The sequence below is a fragment of the Megascapheus bottae genome, chromosome 1 (genome assembly GCF_031878675.1).
Source record: "Megascapheus bottae isolate mThoBot1 chromosome 1, mThoBot2.hap1, whole genome shotgun sequence".
In the NCBI taxonomy this organism is placed as follows: Eukaryota; Metazoa; Chordata; class Mammalia; order Rodentia; family Geomyidae; genus Megascapheus; species Megascapheus bottae.
In genome coordinates, this window is record NC_143509.1 from 94,597,760 (window position 1) to 94,617,035 (window position 19,276).

At 38.9% G+C, this 19,276-nt stretch overlaps 1 pseudogene; it reads left to right on the forward strand.

The window, feature by feature from the left end:
• Nucleotides 1-18,699, forward strand: part of LOC150069602 (heterogeneous nuclear ribonucleoprotein C-like) — a 91,441-nt pseudogene extending 72,742 nt beyond the window's left edge.
• Nucleotides 18,700-19,276: the final 577 nt, after the last annotated feature.

Here is a 19,276-nt window from a genome sequence, read left to right on the forward strand (position 1 = left end):
AAACTCTACTGTAGATACTGTTGTAAAGGAGTTTGGAATTGGAATTAAGGCTATTCATCAACTAATCTTAAAGTAGGGTGTGTATCTAGGATGATTGGTGTGGGGTCCATATGTTCATGTGCGCCTTAAGAGTAACGAAGGAAAGAAGAGCAGCTGCTGAAGGAGCACTTGATTCACAGTGTAAACAGGATACCATCCACTGCCGCTATTGGACAATGGAGAAGGGGACACTTTGACAAGGGGCACTGTGTCCTTAAGGTGTTAAAGGAAGCTCCATGAAAATGACGGCTGTATTTTGACTATAACATAGCCCCAAAGACCAGGTGCCATTGTTCTCACCTGTAATCCAAGCTACTCAGGAGGCTGAGATCTGAAGACTGAGGTTTGAAGCCAGCTCAGGGAAGAGACTCTTATCCATGAGAGTCTTATCTCTAATTAATCACAGCAAAAGCCAAATGTGGGAGCTGTGACTCAAGTGGTAGATGACTATGCTTGAGCAAATAAGCACCTTAGGGACAGTGCCTAGGCCCAGACTTCAAGCCCCACTTTGGGCAAAAAATAAAATATCACCAAAACGGTCCTGTGTTGAAGGCTTACTCCCCAGTGGTTGGAATTACTGGGAGATGAGATTGGTCAAAGAAAATGGCTGGCAACTTAGGAATATACCACCCTTCTGCATCCTCTGTCCATCTCTCTCTGTCTGTCTCTGTCTCTCTGTTTCTGTCTATCTGTCTGTCTGTCTCTCTCTCCCTCTCTCTCCCTCTCTCTCTCTTTTTCTCCCTCCCCCTCCCTCTCTCTGTCTCTCTCTCTGTCTCTCTCTCTCCCTCTCTCTCTCTGTTTACATCCTGTCTACCATGTAGTGAGTCACTCTGTGCCACCCCCTGCCCCATGTCCTCTCTGACATGGTGTGTTGCCTTACCAGGCCCTGGCCCAAGAGTAACCAAGTGATCTCACACTGAAACTTCTGGAACCAGGGTGCCAGAATAAATCCTTCCTCCCTGAAGTTGTTTTCTCAGGTATTTTGTCAAAGAGATGAGAAGTGACTAACACAACATTCATCAAGGAAACAGAATCCTTGTCCTCACAACCACAAGAAACTGGACTCTGCCAAAAGCCTGAAGGAACTTGGAAGGGAATTCTTACTTAGAGCCTTCGGACACAAGTTCAAATGACCCAATGACCATGTGGCAGAGAATTCAACCCAACTGATCTGGAATTCTGACCTATACAGGATAAATGTCATTTTAAGAAAATAAATGTATCACAATCTATCACATGGCTTCAGTAAGAAATGTAGGATAATTCAGATAACTCATCATACAACAGCAATGAGAAACTAATACAATACCCTTGGTAGCCTCATGTGTATCAACAAACATACCTTTACCAGCCAACCGGAAGGTTCTCTACCTGAGCCATCCCAAATAACAATCAATCCTCTCTTTTCCCACTCTCTGGGTGCTTGCCGTAAAGTAATTGCTTCCTTGCCTTTTATAGTATTGTCTGTAAAGTAAGACTCTCCAGACATTCTCTATATTCTCGTCTATTAAACGAAGATGTCTGTTAAATCACTATGCAGTGTCATTTCCTGTTGCGCATTTTCTTTCCAATGTATGTGTGAGAGCAGAGGCTATTCAATATGTTTTTCCCACCAGTGGAGACTTACTTCATGGTGGCAGCTGCTCAGTATTCACTGCACATGACAGTGAAGGCATTCTCTCAGCCATCTCCCTCTGACTCCTACAAACTGGCAGAAGGCCCAGTTTTGAGCCTGGTTCAATCTCACATGCCATCACAGTGTCCAGAGCCCGAAGAGGCCCAAAGTCTCTGGTCTCTCTTGCTGTGACACTAGTCACATACTGCCCAGATCTATATTCTTTTTGGGCACTGAGTGGAAATGTTATTATTCTATCAAGTTTCAGTATCTCCCCCTTTCTCTCTCCCTTTCTCCTCCCCCTCTCTATTTTTGCCAGTCCTGGGGCTTGAACTTCAGGGTGTACACACTGTCCTTGGGCTTTCTCAAGGCTAGCACTCTACCCTAGCCATTGTACCACTTCCAGCTTTTTCTGTATATATGGTACCAAGGAATCAAACCCAGGGCCTCATGCATGCCAGGCGAGCACTCTACTATTAGGCCATGCTCCTGGCCCCAGTTTTTATTTGTCTTAAGGCAATAATTAATTCTGTATCGACCTCTAAAAATGATCAGTAAAATTTATATCACTAAACAAGTAAGCTAATTGGGTTCACTCCATTTTAATAAAATTCCTCATTAAAGCTTGACTTGAGACATGTTTAGCCAGTGAGTGGACAGCTACAAGCTTCTTCGATGACTCTGATGGCCCCAAAGAGATCTTGCATGTTAAGAATGTGCTCAAGGCTGTGTCTATGTGCGCCTCTGTGTCTCTGTGTGCATACGCAACCTTCCCTACAAAAATAGTATAGCTTCTTTGAGTGGAAATACTGTTGCACTAGTACAATCTATATGTTTTTTGCACTTAAGTGATATTTTTTAAAATTGAAATAAGCTTGGGATGGTAATATACAGTTAGTAATGTTACTATGCTTTAACAGAAGATAAAGTCCCAATGATGATATTAGAAGGTCACGTTTGTGCCCAACATGAAAAACAAATGCATTTTACTCTTTGGAACAATCTATGAATATCTAGCAAGGCAATATCTAGAGCTAGCCGAGAGCTTTTTCAATAATAATAATGGTCAAACATTTCACAATTTCAGAGCATAGTATACATTTTCCCTCATAAAATTTCAAACTACTCCTCTTTTATAAACTTCAAATTTTATGATATAAGAATGCTAAATCTTCTCTAGGATATGGAAACAAGAGCTTTATCTTGAGCGATTGTTGTTCTTAATGCACTATGTTATTTCTCTACTCTTTTGTTGCTCTTTGGTTAATCTCATATTGTTATTGTATCTGACTTTGTTACCTGGTATATTGTATGTACGTTTATTTGTTTATTTGAAATAGGAAAGGGAAGGGGGGGAAACAAGATGATTGGGATGGAGTAGGGGAAGGGAAATGGAGACAAAACCATGAGAAGGGGTATCAATATGTAGAAGTAATGCACCTACTACCTGGTGAATGTAACTGTAATTCCTCTATATATTAGCCCAACAATAAAAAATAAAGTTTAAAAATATTTTAAAGTTCAGAGTTTGAAGCCAGAATAAGCAAAAACAAGAATACTAAATCTTACTTTATCATTGGAAGTAAATTCTCTATTATTCTTTTCTATCTTCCTAAATGGAATTTTCAAGAATATAATGCAGCAGTTAAGAAAGAAAATTTGAGTCAAAATTACAGTCACTTTTAGCTAAAATATTACATCCCCCATGTTAGTCACAGCATCGCAGTCATCTTGACCTCTAAACTAGCTTTTGACATTGAAGTATGATACATATGATTCCATATGTATTATAGAGTAAGTGCTGCAAATATTTAAAAAAGTATTAGTGTAGGCTAGGTATAAATGGAAGGAAAGGAAACAGATAAAATAAGGAACATAGACAAGCAATTGCCCTCAAGAAATATTATGTAAATAAATATAATCTACTAAAATAAAATTCAAAAAGATGATATGTGCTCAATGATTTAAAATCATATCCTGTTCTTCTATAGGGAAAAGAAAGATATAGGAGAAAATTCCTATTTTGATACCAATCTTCATTTTAAATGAAAGTCATGTAAAAGTGAACCAGATATCAAAAAGGAGGATTTTTTTAGATGTGAATGGTATTTAATATATTTTAAGTATATTTATATGCATACAATAGTCTATATAAAGAACTACACATGATTTGTGTGTGTGTGTGTGTGTGTGTGTGTGTGTGTGTGTGTGTGTGTCCTAGGGCTTAAACTTGGGGCCTGGGTGATATTTCTGAGCTTTTTGCTCAAGGCTAGCTTTCTACCACTTGTGTCACAGCTTTACTTCCAAGACTATTGGCTAAATGGAGAGGACAAAAAAATTTACAGCAGTATTACCACTAATTGTCAAAAGAATACATATAGGTGCATAGGATGAGACTAAATGAAAGGATCTCTAGGATATGGAAACAAGAGCTTTATCTTCTATGATTGTTGTTCTTAATATGCTGTTATTTTTCTTGGGTTTTTTTGTCCTTTGGTTAATTTCATATTGTTTCTGTATCTGACTTTGTTATCTGACATATTGTATATATGTTTATTTGTTTATTTGAAATGGGAAAGGAAAGGGAGAAACAAGATGATTGGGAGGGATGGGGGAGGGGAATGGGGACACAAACATGGGAAGGGGTTTTAATGTTTGAGAAGTAATGCACCTACTTCCTGGCAAATGTAACTGTAACCCCTCTATACATTACCCCAACAATAAAAAATTAAAAAAAGAATATATCATATTGTTATAGTATCTCACTTTGTTATCTGATATATTGAATTTATTTGTATTTGGTTATTTGAAATTTGATAGGGAAGGGGGGAAAATCAAGATGGGTGGGGGGTGTAGGGGGGAGGGTAATGGGTACCAAGACATGTGAAAGGGTATCAATGTATGTGAATTAATGCACCTTCTATCTGGCAAATATCATGTAACCCTTTTACTAATTACAATAAAAAAGGAATATATATATATATGCATGTATATGTATGTATATATTTCATCATAGTAGAGTTAGCAAAATACTTCAATATCTGGCAACTGATAAATAAGGAAATGTGGAGTATAAAAATGCATTGCTATAAACTAGAATGAAGTACTGATGCATACTACATTCAACACAGTGAACTGGGAAAACTGTGAAACAGAAGAATTACTTGCAAGGGCTTCATCTACTATGTCTCCATCACATGGCAGACCCTGACAGGCGAGTCTGCAGAGGCATGGAGTTAGGGAGTGCTTGCTAGAGGCTCACGAGGGTGAGCAGTGGGTAGTCACTGTTCATGCACACTGGGCTTTGTTTGTGGGATTCTGAAAATGCTTCGGAATTAAACAGTGGTGATGATTACACAGTTTTGCAAAAAGACTAGAAACCATTGAAGTGGCCATTTTGACAGAGAAGAAGATTCCTATGGGAGTGAATTATATCTCTAGTGAAAATGAACAAAGTATGTTCAAGATAGATGCTAATAATGCATTTGACAAAATATTTCACTTTTATGAAGAACTATAGAGATGAGAAGGTAAGAGGAACCAGAAAACACAAAAAGACAGTGTTTACAAAAGTTCTCAGGCATAGAGTCATGTTCATATCTGCCCACATTTGCACAAGCATGAACAATTACTAAAACACATGTTATCAAAGACAAAAGGACTTGGATACTATTATAGCATAGATACCTAGCAAGAATACAACTTTAAGTTAAGCTAGAGGATCTGGTAGCTAAGAATTCCTGCCAAATATTGGATATCAGTAAGTCTCTCCAAATAAGAAATAAAGATTATAGGAATTTTACATGATTTTCTTAATCAAAATCTCTGCTTCTCTATATTTTTTTATTTTTGTAGCAATATTGCTTTAAAAAATGATGTTCACTAATCATGCCACAGCCTGCCAAGGATAAGCTCATGCTTATCTTTCAGGAAATCACATCATTTTGCATTCATAGAACATGCAGAAAGGCATGTGTTCTTCTCTATCATCTTGGACATGGCAAACTCAGCAGGTTGACATAATGTAATTTGCCTTAGAATCAGCAGGAACATGTTCGCAAATCTCATCCCTCTCGTCCACCTGAGCTACCCATAGACCAATCATCTTCTAAGCATTGTCAGAGTGAAGGAATGATCCCATTTTTTCCTTTTTGCTCAATGTTTAGTTGAATTCAAATGCCACATGGATCTTACACTTTCTTTACTCACAGAATCCAAGAATCTTTCCTTTCAAAATATTTTAAGAGAATATAGCCATTTAAAGCCATGTAATATGCCGTTGGTTGGTATAAGCAAAGCTTAAACTATTATCAAATGATACTTACTATGGCTTATATACTTACAAAATCAAAGGTCCAACACTTCTTGTGAGGATTCTCCTGGTCAACAATTTATTGGGACCATTCCATTTCTAAAGCACATTAAGCATTTATACCAGGCACATTTTTTGTTTCTTATCCATTCTTTTCATCGCTAATGGATATCTCTTTGTTGTGTATTATATTGTCAAAATAGAACTTGCTCTTATATCCTTTACAGAATATCTCTTATGTGTATGGCACTATCTTCTTTAAGTAAAGCACATCGACATACAACCTGCTAATAGACTAAGTTTTGTGGAAAATAGTAATAAAGGGATTTCACAGTGCACATTTTAGTATACACTAACATATCATCAACATTATAAATCCTGGTGAAAATATAACACCCTTTCTGCTCATAAAGTCTTAAATCTAGAAGAGCATCTACTATCATCTGGCCCTTAATTAAATCAATGTCAGTGTAGCTTTAACTCTTAAGATCCACACCATTCCTCCCTCTGTGAACCCTAGTCAGTAATTCTTTTTTTAAAAGTTACATTTACCACTAGCACAACTATGTTCTTTGCAGCACTAAATAGTGAAGATATGGAACCAACCCAGATGCCTCTCAGTAGATGATTGGATCAAAGAGATGTGGTATTTATACACAATGGAATTCTATGCTGCTGTCAGAAAGAACGACATCACCCATTCGTAAGGAAGTGGAAAGACTTGGAAAAATCATATTAAGTGAAGTAAGCCAGACTCAAAGGAACTTAGGCTCAATGGTTTCCCTCATTTGTCATAATGAGTAGAAACCTTGGGCTCTCCTAGCAGAGATTTACAATAGAGCAAAATCTAGATACATAAACCCATATAGGATGATGCTAAGTAAAAGGACCTCCAGGATATAGAAACAAAAGCCATATAATGAGTGATTATTGTCCTAAATGTACTATGTTATCTCTCATTTCTTTTGCTGTTCCTTGGTTATCTCATATTGTTACAGCATTTTACCTTGTTATCTGATATATTGTATATGTGTTTATCTGATTATTTGAAATAGGTTAGAGAAAGAGGGAAAACAAGATGAGGGCCGGGGTGGGGGAAGGGAAATGGTGACCAAAACATGGTATCAATATATGTGAAGTAATGCACCTTCTATCTGTTGAATATAATGTAACCCTCCTATTAATTATAATAAAAATAATATGAAGAAAAATAAAGAGGCCAGAAGACTACCTAGTACATATATTTTTTAAAGTTACATTTAATTTCTGTGTAGTACAATTGACTCGAAGGCTCTCACTGAATAAAATGAATTAAAGCAGATACCATGAAATCATTATAATAAATAGGGAATGGAAGGTAAAAATGAACACCCAGGGATATCAGGCTCTCTGAAGCACTTGCCATCTACGTGGTGAGTCCACCCATCAGATAAACTGAACTCAAGGATTGTACACTTACTCACTTGGAGTGTGCTTACTCTAGAACTACAAATATTCTTTTTAAGTGATTTCTCAACACTGAAAAACATTTGTGATGTCAAAGCCACTGGATGATGACCATAAAGAATTCTGAGACCCAGTAAAACAAGAACAGATTACTACAGCTTAATAAACAGGACAAATGACCCTTCAGCCACAGTTAGGACATATGATTCATACACTGGAATTGTCCAAAACAGGAGTAGAGAGCTTGTAAGTCAGGCCAAAGTTTACAGTCATTTGTATCTGCTGCTGATATTTCTAGAAGGAATAGTAGTATGGCACAGGACAATATGCTTATTTTATTATTCTTAAGTAGCTGCATAAAAGTGTTGCAATTTGGGGCCGGGAGTTTAGCCTAGTGGTAGAGTGCTTGCCTAGCATGCACAACGACCTGGGTTCGATTCCTCAGTACCACATACATAGAAAAAAGCCAGAAGTGATGCTGTGGCTCAAGTGGTAGAGCTCTAGCCTTGAGAAAGCCCAAAGGCAGTGCCCAGGCCCTGAGTTCAAGATCTAGGACTAGCAAAAAAAAAAGTGTTGCAATTCACCACATCAGTTTGTGAGTACAATGTATCTTGATCAATATCACCCTTTTTGTCATTTTTCCCCATCTGTCCAAATCCACTTGTCCCCTCAATTCACCTAGTTCCACCGTACACATATACTTTAACAGTCTGACTGCATTCATCTTCCCTACCTCTCTCTATTCGTCTAGCCCCTCTCACTGACCTCAAATCCCTCCCCAACCGATTAAACAAGTGCCATGTTCCTGGAATTTATTTTGTTAAACTATACATTACTTGTTCAAAGGAGTTACACCAATGAAACTCTCCCTTGCATATACCACACTTTAGTTAACATGTCTATTATATATGTGTATGTATCTAGATTTAATGATTAACTTTTTGTGTTTAGGAGCAACATAGGGCTTGAACTCTGTACTTGGGTGCAATCCCTGAGCTCTTCAGCTCAGGAATATTGCCCTACCACTTGAGTCACATCCCCACTTCCCATTTTCTAGTGGTTAATTGAAGAAAAGAGTCTCAAGGTCTTTAGTGTCAGGCCTGGCTTTGAACCTCAATCCTAGCCTCCTGAGTAGCTAGGACTAAAGGCATGAGCCACCGGGCCAGGCTAATGATTAACTTTTGAGATACAAGAAAGGTAAAAATATTACTGGGCCATAAACAAGTCCTCTTTTCTGGATGAAAATGGAGGTCATTGTATGAAGTGAAATGATCCAGACACAGAAAGACATTTTTAAAACATTTTTTTAAAAACATATTTAAAAAGCAAAAGCAAAAAAAAGAAGAAATGACCTGAATATACAATCATGATTACTAGAGTTGGAGACAGGGGACTGTTTGCTCAGCATGTGCTAACTACACGCCTCAGGTGAAATAGGTGAAACATCACTCCCAACTGTGTTAATGTGTACCGTGCATACCAATTAATCAAAAGCAAAACATTGCATATGCTGAACATCAGTCCTATCTAAAGTTTTATCAAGATTAGAAAAGAAATTGCTTGCCAAAAAGATTCCGTTGATAAAGATGGAGTGTCACAGACAGGCATGTACGTTTTACACAGCTGGTATTTAAGCACAGACACGTTTGTCCTCTTTTCAACTCTGAGCAGGAACAGATGGTTCCGATAGGGTTGGGTCATACCCAGTGAAATAGGAACTGTAAACACGCCCTTTGTATGCCAAATTGATTTCATAGAATATTACCCTTACACCACTAAAGCATTAAGTATGTTCTCCATGTCTCTTAGATTTATTCAATACAATTTAATAGGCTTCAACAATTTCTCCCTTCCCTGAAAGCATCAAAATGCTAAATAAGCCAACAATTGATCCTGTGAGGTAGAAAGAAAGCGGGCCAAGAGCAGCTGGCCATGGATAAGTACAAGCCTCAGGAAAACACCAAGAGGACAAGTTATCCAGGGGCTTCACATGGCATCCCTCTCTTCCCAAGGAGTGACGTCCTTCCCATTTCCTCCCACCAAGGGCCTGCTATGTTACCTCCGCCTCTCTCCAAGCTTCGTGGTTATAACTGTCCCACGTGGTCCACACGCAGACCACTTTTCTCATCATAATCAGTAGCATTTGAGTATTTGTAGCTTCAGGAGAACACATTGCAATTATTATACAGTTTTAAAAGGTTTCAATTTCTCAAAATTAAGATTTTCCTAAGGGATCACGAGCAGGAAATGGAAAGTGCTTGGCAAGGGGGCAAAATGATTACTATTATCCTTACTTTCAAGAATAACTCAAAAGCTATATACATATAGGATGAGGCTAAGTGAAACGAACTCCAAGATATGGAAACTAGAGGTTTATCTTTGTAGTTGCTGTTCTTAATGTACTATGTGAAATTATTTCTTTTCTTTTGTTCCCCCTTTATGGTTTATCTCATGCTGCTGCTGTATCTGACTTTGGTATCTGGTATACTGTATATTCGTTTATTTGTTTATTTGAAATAGGGAAGGGAAGGGGGAAAACAAGATGACTGGGAGAGGGTGGGGGAGGGAAATGGGCACAAAACCATGGGAAGGAGTATCAACGTTCAAGAAGTCATGTACCCACTATCTGATGAATGTAACTGTAGCCCAACAATAAAATACAATAAAAATAATTAAATTATTAAAGAATAACAAAGACTAAAGTCAGTCTCATTAAACTCCAAGGTCTCGGACACTATAGCAGAGGTCGTGTCTCTGCTTTACACGTTGCCTAAATTAATGCTCACAAGAGTTGCAATGGACATTCTGGTTCTGAACAAGAAATTCATTTCAAGAACAGTTCAGTGTCTGCTGTGGTAGCTCACATCTGTCATCCTAGCAGTAAGAGGCTGGAAAATCTTGAATACATGGCCAGCTAGAGCTAAGACTCTTTCTCAAAAGGAAAACAAAAAGGAAAGAAATATCTGACTCATCCCTTAGCCAGAGATGAAGAGAGGTGATAACCCAGGCCTCCTGACTTCTCCTCCAATGCTGCATCCCTGGCTCCAAACCAAACGCAGGGCTTTTCTGACAGGGCTATTTCCCCCACACTTCCCTCTTTATCTTCCAGTCCCTTGGTCTGTCACCATCTCTCATCCCAGGAAAGAACTATTTTACTGGAGTACATTCATTCTGTGTAAAACTTATTAGATGTTCCGATTCAGTTAGTCCCAGAAGAAAAAAAAAATCACAATGTTCTATTTAACAAGGTGTTAACACATCTTCCCCCACTTCTTGGCATTTCAGACATTATTCTCACAACTCACAACACCAGCATTATATCTAGTTTTCATGAGTTTGCAGTTTATTTGCTCCTGGTCACTTCTAATTGGTCTTGTGGACCTAGAAAACCTATTATTGAATAAGTATCTAGATTATTTTGTGGGACTTCAAGGAATGGAGGTAAGAGATCTCTTGATGGACAAACTCTACCTGGGAGGTCAAGTTCATAGGAACCTCCTATTGCCTTGGGAATTGCTCAATTTTCTGAATCTCCTTAGATCAGTGGAAAGAATTCATAGTCAGTCCAAAATGCTGACTGGCTCTAAGCTAACACCATCTGGGGATGTAATTCAGCCCACCTAGGAAGGAACGCCTTCCTTTCCATTCTGATTCCTGCTCCTCCAAATTTACCACTGTTGCAATAAAGCATCTTATAGCCATGTGCAATTTCCTAAGAGCCTTGAGACTTTTTATATAAACTCCACACCTGGTCAGGTGTGCTTTCTCGGTGTCCTAATAGAACTTTATATTGGACCTGGGATATCACCTGGACAAGGTGTGTAATTGAGGTGGTGATAGCTCTGAATCACTTGCTTAGCAATTTTATTAGATGACATTTTCTTCTTACCATAATATTAAGCATGTTCTCAGAGACTCTGGCAAGAGAAGCTTTCCTTTTCCACTGAAGCTATGGCAAGCAGACAGGTTTTTGAATGGAAGCAGAGGAGAAATGTTTCTAAAAAGTCAAAATTATTCAAGTAAATCTAATTTACCACGTGATATTCTGGCTATCATCTCTTTGGAAAACCATCAGCCTTACCACGTACCAAACATACCCCCAAAGCAGATAAAAGACAGCCATTTAAAATAAATAGGTTTATTTTATTTTTTAAGGTTCTCTTTTTTGCCTATCTGTCCCCATTTTGTTACTGTTTTTTCTTTCTGTACTCATTTTCTCACTTGGAGAGGAGAAGAGGAATCACAGAAACAGTATGACAAAGGGTAAACTAATTCAGCAATGCTATGCACTAGACATTATGTTGGAAATAGCAACTTAGGAGGAGGAGAGAAGGAAGGAAAAAAACTGGGAGAAAATGAGGGAGGGGGTGACACTGTTAAAGAGTGGTGTACTGATTACCTGCCTGATGGAACGATAACCCTCTATATATCACCTTTATAATAAAAAATAAATAAAAATAGAAAATAAATATGTGATTTCTCAATGCTGTGGATTCTCTCTAGTTGAAGTGCTGAGGCTTGTCCTTATATTGTCTTTTAAAGGACATAATTTCCCAATTCTTTTAACAATAATGATTTTTCCAGACTTCTGTCTTTGCCTTTTATATGACAGGATTATAATAAAAAGAAAATCACATGCTTTCAAGAGTATAAAGTAAGCCCTATTAATGAAATGAGTGTTTGACACTGTTGAGGGTTGGATAGCAGGTGTCACCCAGAGAGCTCCTGTGCAGACCCGCTCTCCAGTTGAGATCAACTTTCCAGTTGAGAGGATCATCATTGTCTTTGTGGATTCATCCATTCATGGACTCATAATAATTTGATGGCCACTGGAAAGCAGTGGAGATTTAGGAGGTGGGGCTTGGTTTGAGGAAGTATGTCTCTAGAAAGGTCTTTGTGTTGTTGTTTTACCATATACAAGAGGGTTTCAGTGTGGAGTTTCCATCTATGCACATAGTATACTTAGATCGAATCCCCCGCCTCTATTATTATCCACAGTATTTCTTATCCTATCTCCTCCTACCCCACTATGCTTTTTTCATTGTTTTTTTTATAATTTCAGCTGTTTTCCTTAAGCTCTTTTCATGCACATATATAAGTTTCAGTTACATGGAGGGAGGCCTCATCGAGTTCTCTCCCCAACCCCCCACCCCCGCCAAGGGCCTCCTCCCCACAGCTCCCCTTTCATATCCATGTCTCCTATATGTAAGGAAAAAGTACACCTTATCTGACTTTCTTTCCAAGTCTGGTGGGGGAGTGTATATTTTCACTGCCTCTTCCTTCTCTGTCTTGTTACTGGTTGCCATGTGGTAAGCAACTTTTCCCTGTCACATATTTATACCATCGTGAAATTCCACCACACTACTGATCCACAGCAGTGGAGTCTGGGCACAGCAGTGGAGTCTTGGACAATTTGGGCTCAAGGCTAGCACTCTGCCACTTGAGCCACAACTCCATTTCCAGCTTTTCCTAAGTATATGGTACCAAGGAATTGAACCCAGGACTTCATGCATACTGGGTAAGCACTTTACCACTAGGCTATGCTCCTGGCCCAAGAACATTTTTATTTTTTTAATATTTTTATTGTAATTAATAAAAGGGTTACATGATATTTGCCAGATAGAGGGTACATTAATTCACATACATTGATACCTTTTCACATGCCAAGAACATTTTTAAATGTTACTGTTTTACAGGGTTTTTTTTTAACTCTCTTCAATGTACAACTTGAAAATTTCCCTCACAAGAAAATTTCTCTTATAAAGCTTTCTTCCTATATTAATTCTCTTCAAAATAAATTATTTTTTTGCCCAATTCTGGAGCTTGAACTGAGGGCCTATGCACTGTCCTTGACCTTTCTCAAGGTTAGTGTTCTACCATTTGTGACACAGCACCACTTCCAGATTTTTTCTGTGTATGTGATATCAAGGAATCAAGCCTAGGGCCTTGTGCATGCTGGGTGAACACTCTACTACTATCAATTGAAATTTTGGAAGAAGACCTTTTGAAAATCATATTTACCTTTTCTCCTACTCCAAAGCTTTTCACAGGGTTTCTTCTACCTGTGTTACTATGTATATTTAGGAACAATTAGAATTTTTTCCAACACAATCCCCAGGAAATGATTACAATTCCAGAGTACAGAAAGAATTGGCAAATAAGATTTCATGTAGATATAGGACACAGATTAGACTTGTATAATGGTTAAGTCAAGCCATATTTACAGGAGGATAAGCATGAAAGTTATTACTTAATAAGGAAATGGTGTAGGAACCATTAAGAAATGATTTCTAATATGGCAGTCCCTTGAAGAACTAGAACAAATGTAATTATGCTAAGCTGTAACAAGAAGATCCACAAAGTAAATCATAGAAGGCTATTATCCTCCTACAAAGCTGATGTCTATCTTAATCAGGAGTACTATGAACAATTCTGACTATCTGAACTCAAAGAAAGCACAGCTAAATTGAAGGGATTCTGAGGAGGTAAGTAAAATGCAAAAGGGAATGAAAGAATTCCTCAAAGATGAAACTCTTTTAAGGTAAAAGGAGCAAGATCCCGTAAATAGAGGCATGAATCCCATAAATAATGCCTCCATCTTCTCAACCTAATACTGGCCAAATATATCATTTCCTCATGCCATCACAATAAGAGTTAAGTTTTCAGTACACTGATTTTGAGGGGATCCATTCAGTCCACCAAAACTTCTTGAAAACCACAAAAGATGCAGATAAAATACAGAGTTAATGTAAAGACAAGCCCAGAATTATCAACCATATCTGGGACTACTTAAAACTGTATTGAACTGTCAAGCTCACGAATGGCATGAATTTTAAATGTCAGTCCTAGTTGGGCTTAGGAGAACATGCTACATTTCTGGCTACTTGAGAAGCAAAGATAGGAACATTACAGTATAAGACTGGCCCTAGGCAAAAGTTTAAGATCCCAACTAAGAAAACAAACTAAAAAAGAAAAAGGACTAGGAGCAGGGCTCAAGTGATAGAGGTCTTATTCTAAATTCATTCCAACCACCACAAGAAAATTCATAAAGGAACTCCTATAAGATTTATGGGAATGCCATGAATAACAATTGTAATGTAAGATGGACCTTTTAATATCTTGAGGTAGCTGTTACCAAGGACTACCACATGTGCCGATAAGAAAATGTAGCTTGAGCCATGTGCTGGTGGCTCAAGCCTGTAATCCTAGCTACTACAGAGGCTGAGATCTGAGGATCGTAGCCCAAATACAGCCTGGCATGAAAGTCTGTGAGACTTTTTTTGGGGGGGTTGCCAGTCCTGGGGCTTGAACTCATGGCCTGAGTATTGTCCTTGTGTTTTCTCAAGGCTAGGGCTCTACCACTTGAGCCACAGTACCACCACTTCTGGTTTTTTCTATGTATGTGGTATTGAGGAATCGAACCCAGGTCTTCATGCATGCTAAGCAAGCACTCTACCACTAGGCCAAACTCCCAGTCCCACTGTGAGACTTTTATCTCCAATTAACCACTAGAAAACTGGAAGTAGTGCTGTGGCTCAAGGAGTAGGGTAGTAGCCTTGAGCTGAAGGGCTCAGGGACAGCGTTCAGGCCCAGAATTCAAGCTCCATGACCAACAAAAGAAAAACATTTTAAAAAGAAAGAAAAAGAAAAAGGAAATGTAGCTTGGAGGTATCACAATTTTCCTTGATCTTCATCTGTAGTCAGTGGGTCTCCCTTGACTCATGGGTTTTTGTTTCAGTAATTTTAGCTCCCTAGAGTCAAATGAGATCAAACATATAATGTGGACATTTTCAGAAATAAACAATTCAGGATTTTTAAATTGTGTACATTTCTGAGTAACATGATAAAAAATTTTCATTGTCTCCATCCCTCCAGAAATAATCATCTCTCTGTCCAACTTTTCCTACCTGCTCAAGAATCACTTAGCAGCCCTGTAGGTTATCAGTGCAGGTCACAGTGCTTAATGCAACCACATGTTGTATCACAAAGACTACATGGCCCCCCTCACATCTCAGCATGTGCCATAGCACGTCATCATAAGCAGAGGAATAAATAACAGCAGAAACAGACACAACTTTCACTACAGTATGTGGCTGTCGCTTTTCTATTTCTATTTATTGTTCTTAATTAATTTCTGTACCTAATGTATAAATCAAACTTTCTCCTAGGGTGTGTGCATGTAAACAAACATAAATGTTGGGTTCAATACTTCCAAGTTACAGGCATCCCTTGGAAGCTCGTGACACATTCTTTTCATCTAAGGGACAACCATGGTACATTAAATGAAAGATTGCTTTATGAGGTCCCTCATGTTGCCATCCTTTATCCCTACAGAAAAGTTTAGTTGGTTTTCCTTCTGAATGTCTTCCAGGCAGTTATCACCTTTGCTAACCTCATTTTTTTCATATATTTTTTATTGTAATTAATAGAAGGGTTACATTATGTTTGCCAGATAGATGGTGCATTCCTTCACATACATTGATATCCTTTTTCATGTCATGGTCCCCATTTCCCTCCCCCCACCCTCGCCCCTCATCCTGTTCCTTCCCTATCCAACTTCAAATAACCAAATATGCATATATACAATATATCAGATAACCAGGTGAAATACTGTAACAATGTGGGATAACCAAGGGACAGCAAAAGAGATGAGAGATAACATAGGACATTAAGGACAACAATCATTCATTATATGGCTTTTGTATCTATATCCTGGAGGTCCTTTCATTGCTAACCTCATTCTTTGGGGATTTTTTTTCTGGGAGAATTTTCCAGGGAGAGAAGCATAGTAAATCAGAGATGAGATGGTGGGGGTGGAGGTGGGGAGAGAGGGGAGCATTTGTTTCAAGTGATGGACATTTGAAAATAAAAGGCCCCATGCACCTCCAGAAAAAATTGCTTTGGCTGAAAGAGGAGTAGGGAAAGGAATTTTTTAAGCATTGCTTTTGAGAGTTGTAAAGGATTTAATTTCCTTTGAAGCTAATTTTGGTTTTAGTACTGTGTTCTTTTGACCACAATACTGCCCCAAACCTAACCACCTAACCAAGGCTGTACAAACATTGGGCTCATCCAATAATTCCCTCTGGGATGCCTTATTAAAACACCTAGTTTTCTTATTTAATATTCCTGCCTTTCCACTTGATGCTTTTTCAGTACCAAGTGATGAAACTGAACGTCTCTAGAGAGCCTTTGTAAATTAGGCAACTGAAGTACAAGGTAGAATTTGACATCTGACTACTTTCACTAGGTTAATTACATATAAAACCAATATGAAGAATTAGAGGCAGAGATTAAAATTTCCAATGCTTGGATTTTGTAGATCCATAATGAATTAAACTGCTAGACCACACTGATATTCTTCTTGAACTATGATTTAGAAAAAGGAAAACACCAATGAAGGGTTTGATTCTGTTTTTGAATGTAATTTAAAGAAAGAAAAGCTCAGCAAGGCATTTCCTCCCTTGGACTTTAAAATGTTATATGTGATTGGATTAATTGGATGAATGATTCTCAATACTGTTTTACAGGTTGACATTTTCGGCAAATGCACGTGGGCTACAAGTAGCCTGGACTGTTTTCACTGTTCTGATTCATTTCTCAAAAAGTAAGTACTCTAACATGGGAGTTTAGCCTAGTGGTAGAGTGCTCACCTAGCATGCCCAAAGCCCTGGGTTCGATTCCTCGGTACCACTTACACAGAAAAAGCAGGAAGTGGGGCTGTGGTTCAAGTGGTAGAGCACTAGTCTTGAGTAAAATGTGTCCAAGGACAGTGTGCAGTCCCTGAGTTCAAGCCCCAGGACTGGCAAGCAAAAAAAAGAGAACTTTTGCCAAGCACGGTGGCTCATGCCTGCAATCCTAGCTACTCAGGAGGCTGATATCTGAGGATCAAGGTTCAAAGCCAGGTGGGCACAAAAGGACCTGAGGCTCTTATCTCCAATTAACCTTTAGAAAAACGGGAACTGCTACTTGGCTGAAGAGTAGGGCTGTAGCCTTGAGCTGAAGATCTCAGGGACAGTGCCCAAGCCTAGTTCAAGACCCATGATCCACCAAAAAAAAAAAAAAAGTTATCCACAAATTCAGAAATCATATCATCTTCAACAGCACCCCGTTCTGGGCATGGGAAAGAGAAGTGGAGAGAGGATGCAAGAGAAAACGATCAGAGGGCCAGGAGGGGATAACTCACACCTGTAATAACTAGCTATGCAGGAGGCTGAGATCTGAGGATCACAGTTTGAAGTCAGCCCTGGCAGGAAAATCTGAAACTCTTATCTCTAGTAAGCCACTCAGAATAGGCCAGAAGTGGGGCTGTTGCTCCAGTTGCAGTGCACTAGCCTTGAGCAAAAGAAGCTCAGGGACAGGGCCCTGAGTTCGAGCCATAGGACCTGTACTAAAGAAAAAAGAAAATGACCAGAGAACAGTGAACAGTGTAAACATAGGGAAATTTCTATAAGAAAACATTCAAATGGACAAGGAGTGTGGCTTGCCTAGCATGCATGAAGTCCTGAGTTCGATTCCTCAGTACCATAGACACAGAAAAAGCCGGAAGTGGCACTATGGCTCAAGTGGTAGAACTCTAGCCTTGAGCACAGAGAGGCTCCAGAGACAGTGCTGAGGCCCTGAATTCAAGCCCCAGGACTGGCAAGGGAAAAAAAAAAACTCAAGGAAGGAACGAGGCATATGCTTCAAACACAGTGACCAGAACACCCTTCTCTGCCCCCTCTACTCAGCTCCTACAAGATTATTATGAAAGGATGTACAGTTACCCAGCACTTGTGTCACCACCACCTTCTATTGCTGGGGCTGTAGTGCCCTGTAAATGTCAGCATTGTGTCAGGAGACACCTCACGCGAGGACAAAAGTGGCATCAATTCTAAGAGCGGTGGGTGAGGATCTTCTTCCAAGTCTGGAAAGTTGAAAGGAGATGACCTTCAAGCCATTAAGAAGGAACTAACCCAGATTAAACAAAAAGTGGATTCTTTACTGGACAGCCTGGAAAAAATTGAAAAGGAACAGAGCAAACAAGCAGAACTGTCCTTATCATCAACAGTAGAGGTGAAGAATGATAAGTCAGAAGAGGAACAGAGCAGCAGCTCCCTGAAGAAAGATGAGACTGATGTGAAGATGGAGTCTGAGGGGCATGCAGATGACTCTTCAAAGGAGGGGGACCTACTAGATGATGATGATAATGAAGATGGGGGAAGACCAGCTGGAGTTGATCAAGGATGATGAAAAAGAGGCTGAGGAAGGAAAGGACAGAGACAGCGCCAATGGCGAGGATGACTCTTAAGCACACAGTGGGGCTTAGGGATCTTATCCCATTATTTATCTAGGCGCATGTCTTAAGATCAAAATTTCACCAGCTTCTCTCCTTTAGTCTCTTTAGCACATGCTCAGTGTTCTCTCTATCCTTGTCCTTCCCGTGTTCATTAATTCATACTGCCCTGTGCCCTACTTCCATTTTTGCTTCCTTTGATGCTCCTGATAGTTTTGTTAAGTCTTGCCCTGTAATTTTTGCTCTTAATTTTAATACCTCTTTAACAATAAAAAGGATGTTTAAAAAAAAAAAGAAAGAAATCCAGATTCCTTCTGGTAATACTCTTTCTTTTTTCCCTTTTCCAGTTCATCTTAATGGTTTTGAAGAAGGAAGAACCTTTTACTGTAACATGACTGAGAAATAAGAAATTACCTCATGTGGCAATGAGAGGGGAAAGCCCCACAATGGTCTTTCTGAGAGCTCACTCCGGCTACTGGAATGTATATAGAAAGAAGGTTTTATTTTAGCATAAAAAGATATGAGATCTATGTTTCTCTAGTTCTTCAATTTTTATTTTATATAATTATCTTGCTACCGTGTTGGCAAAAAT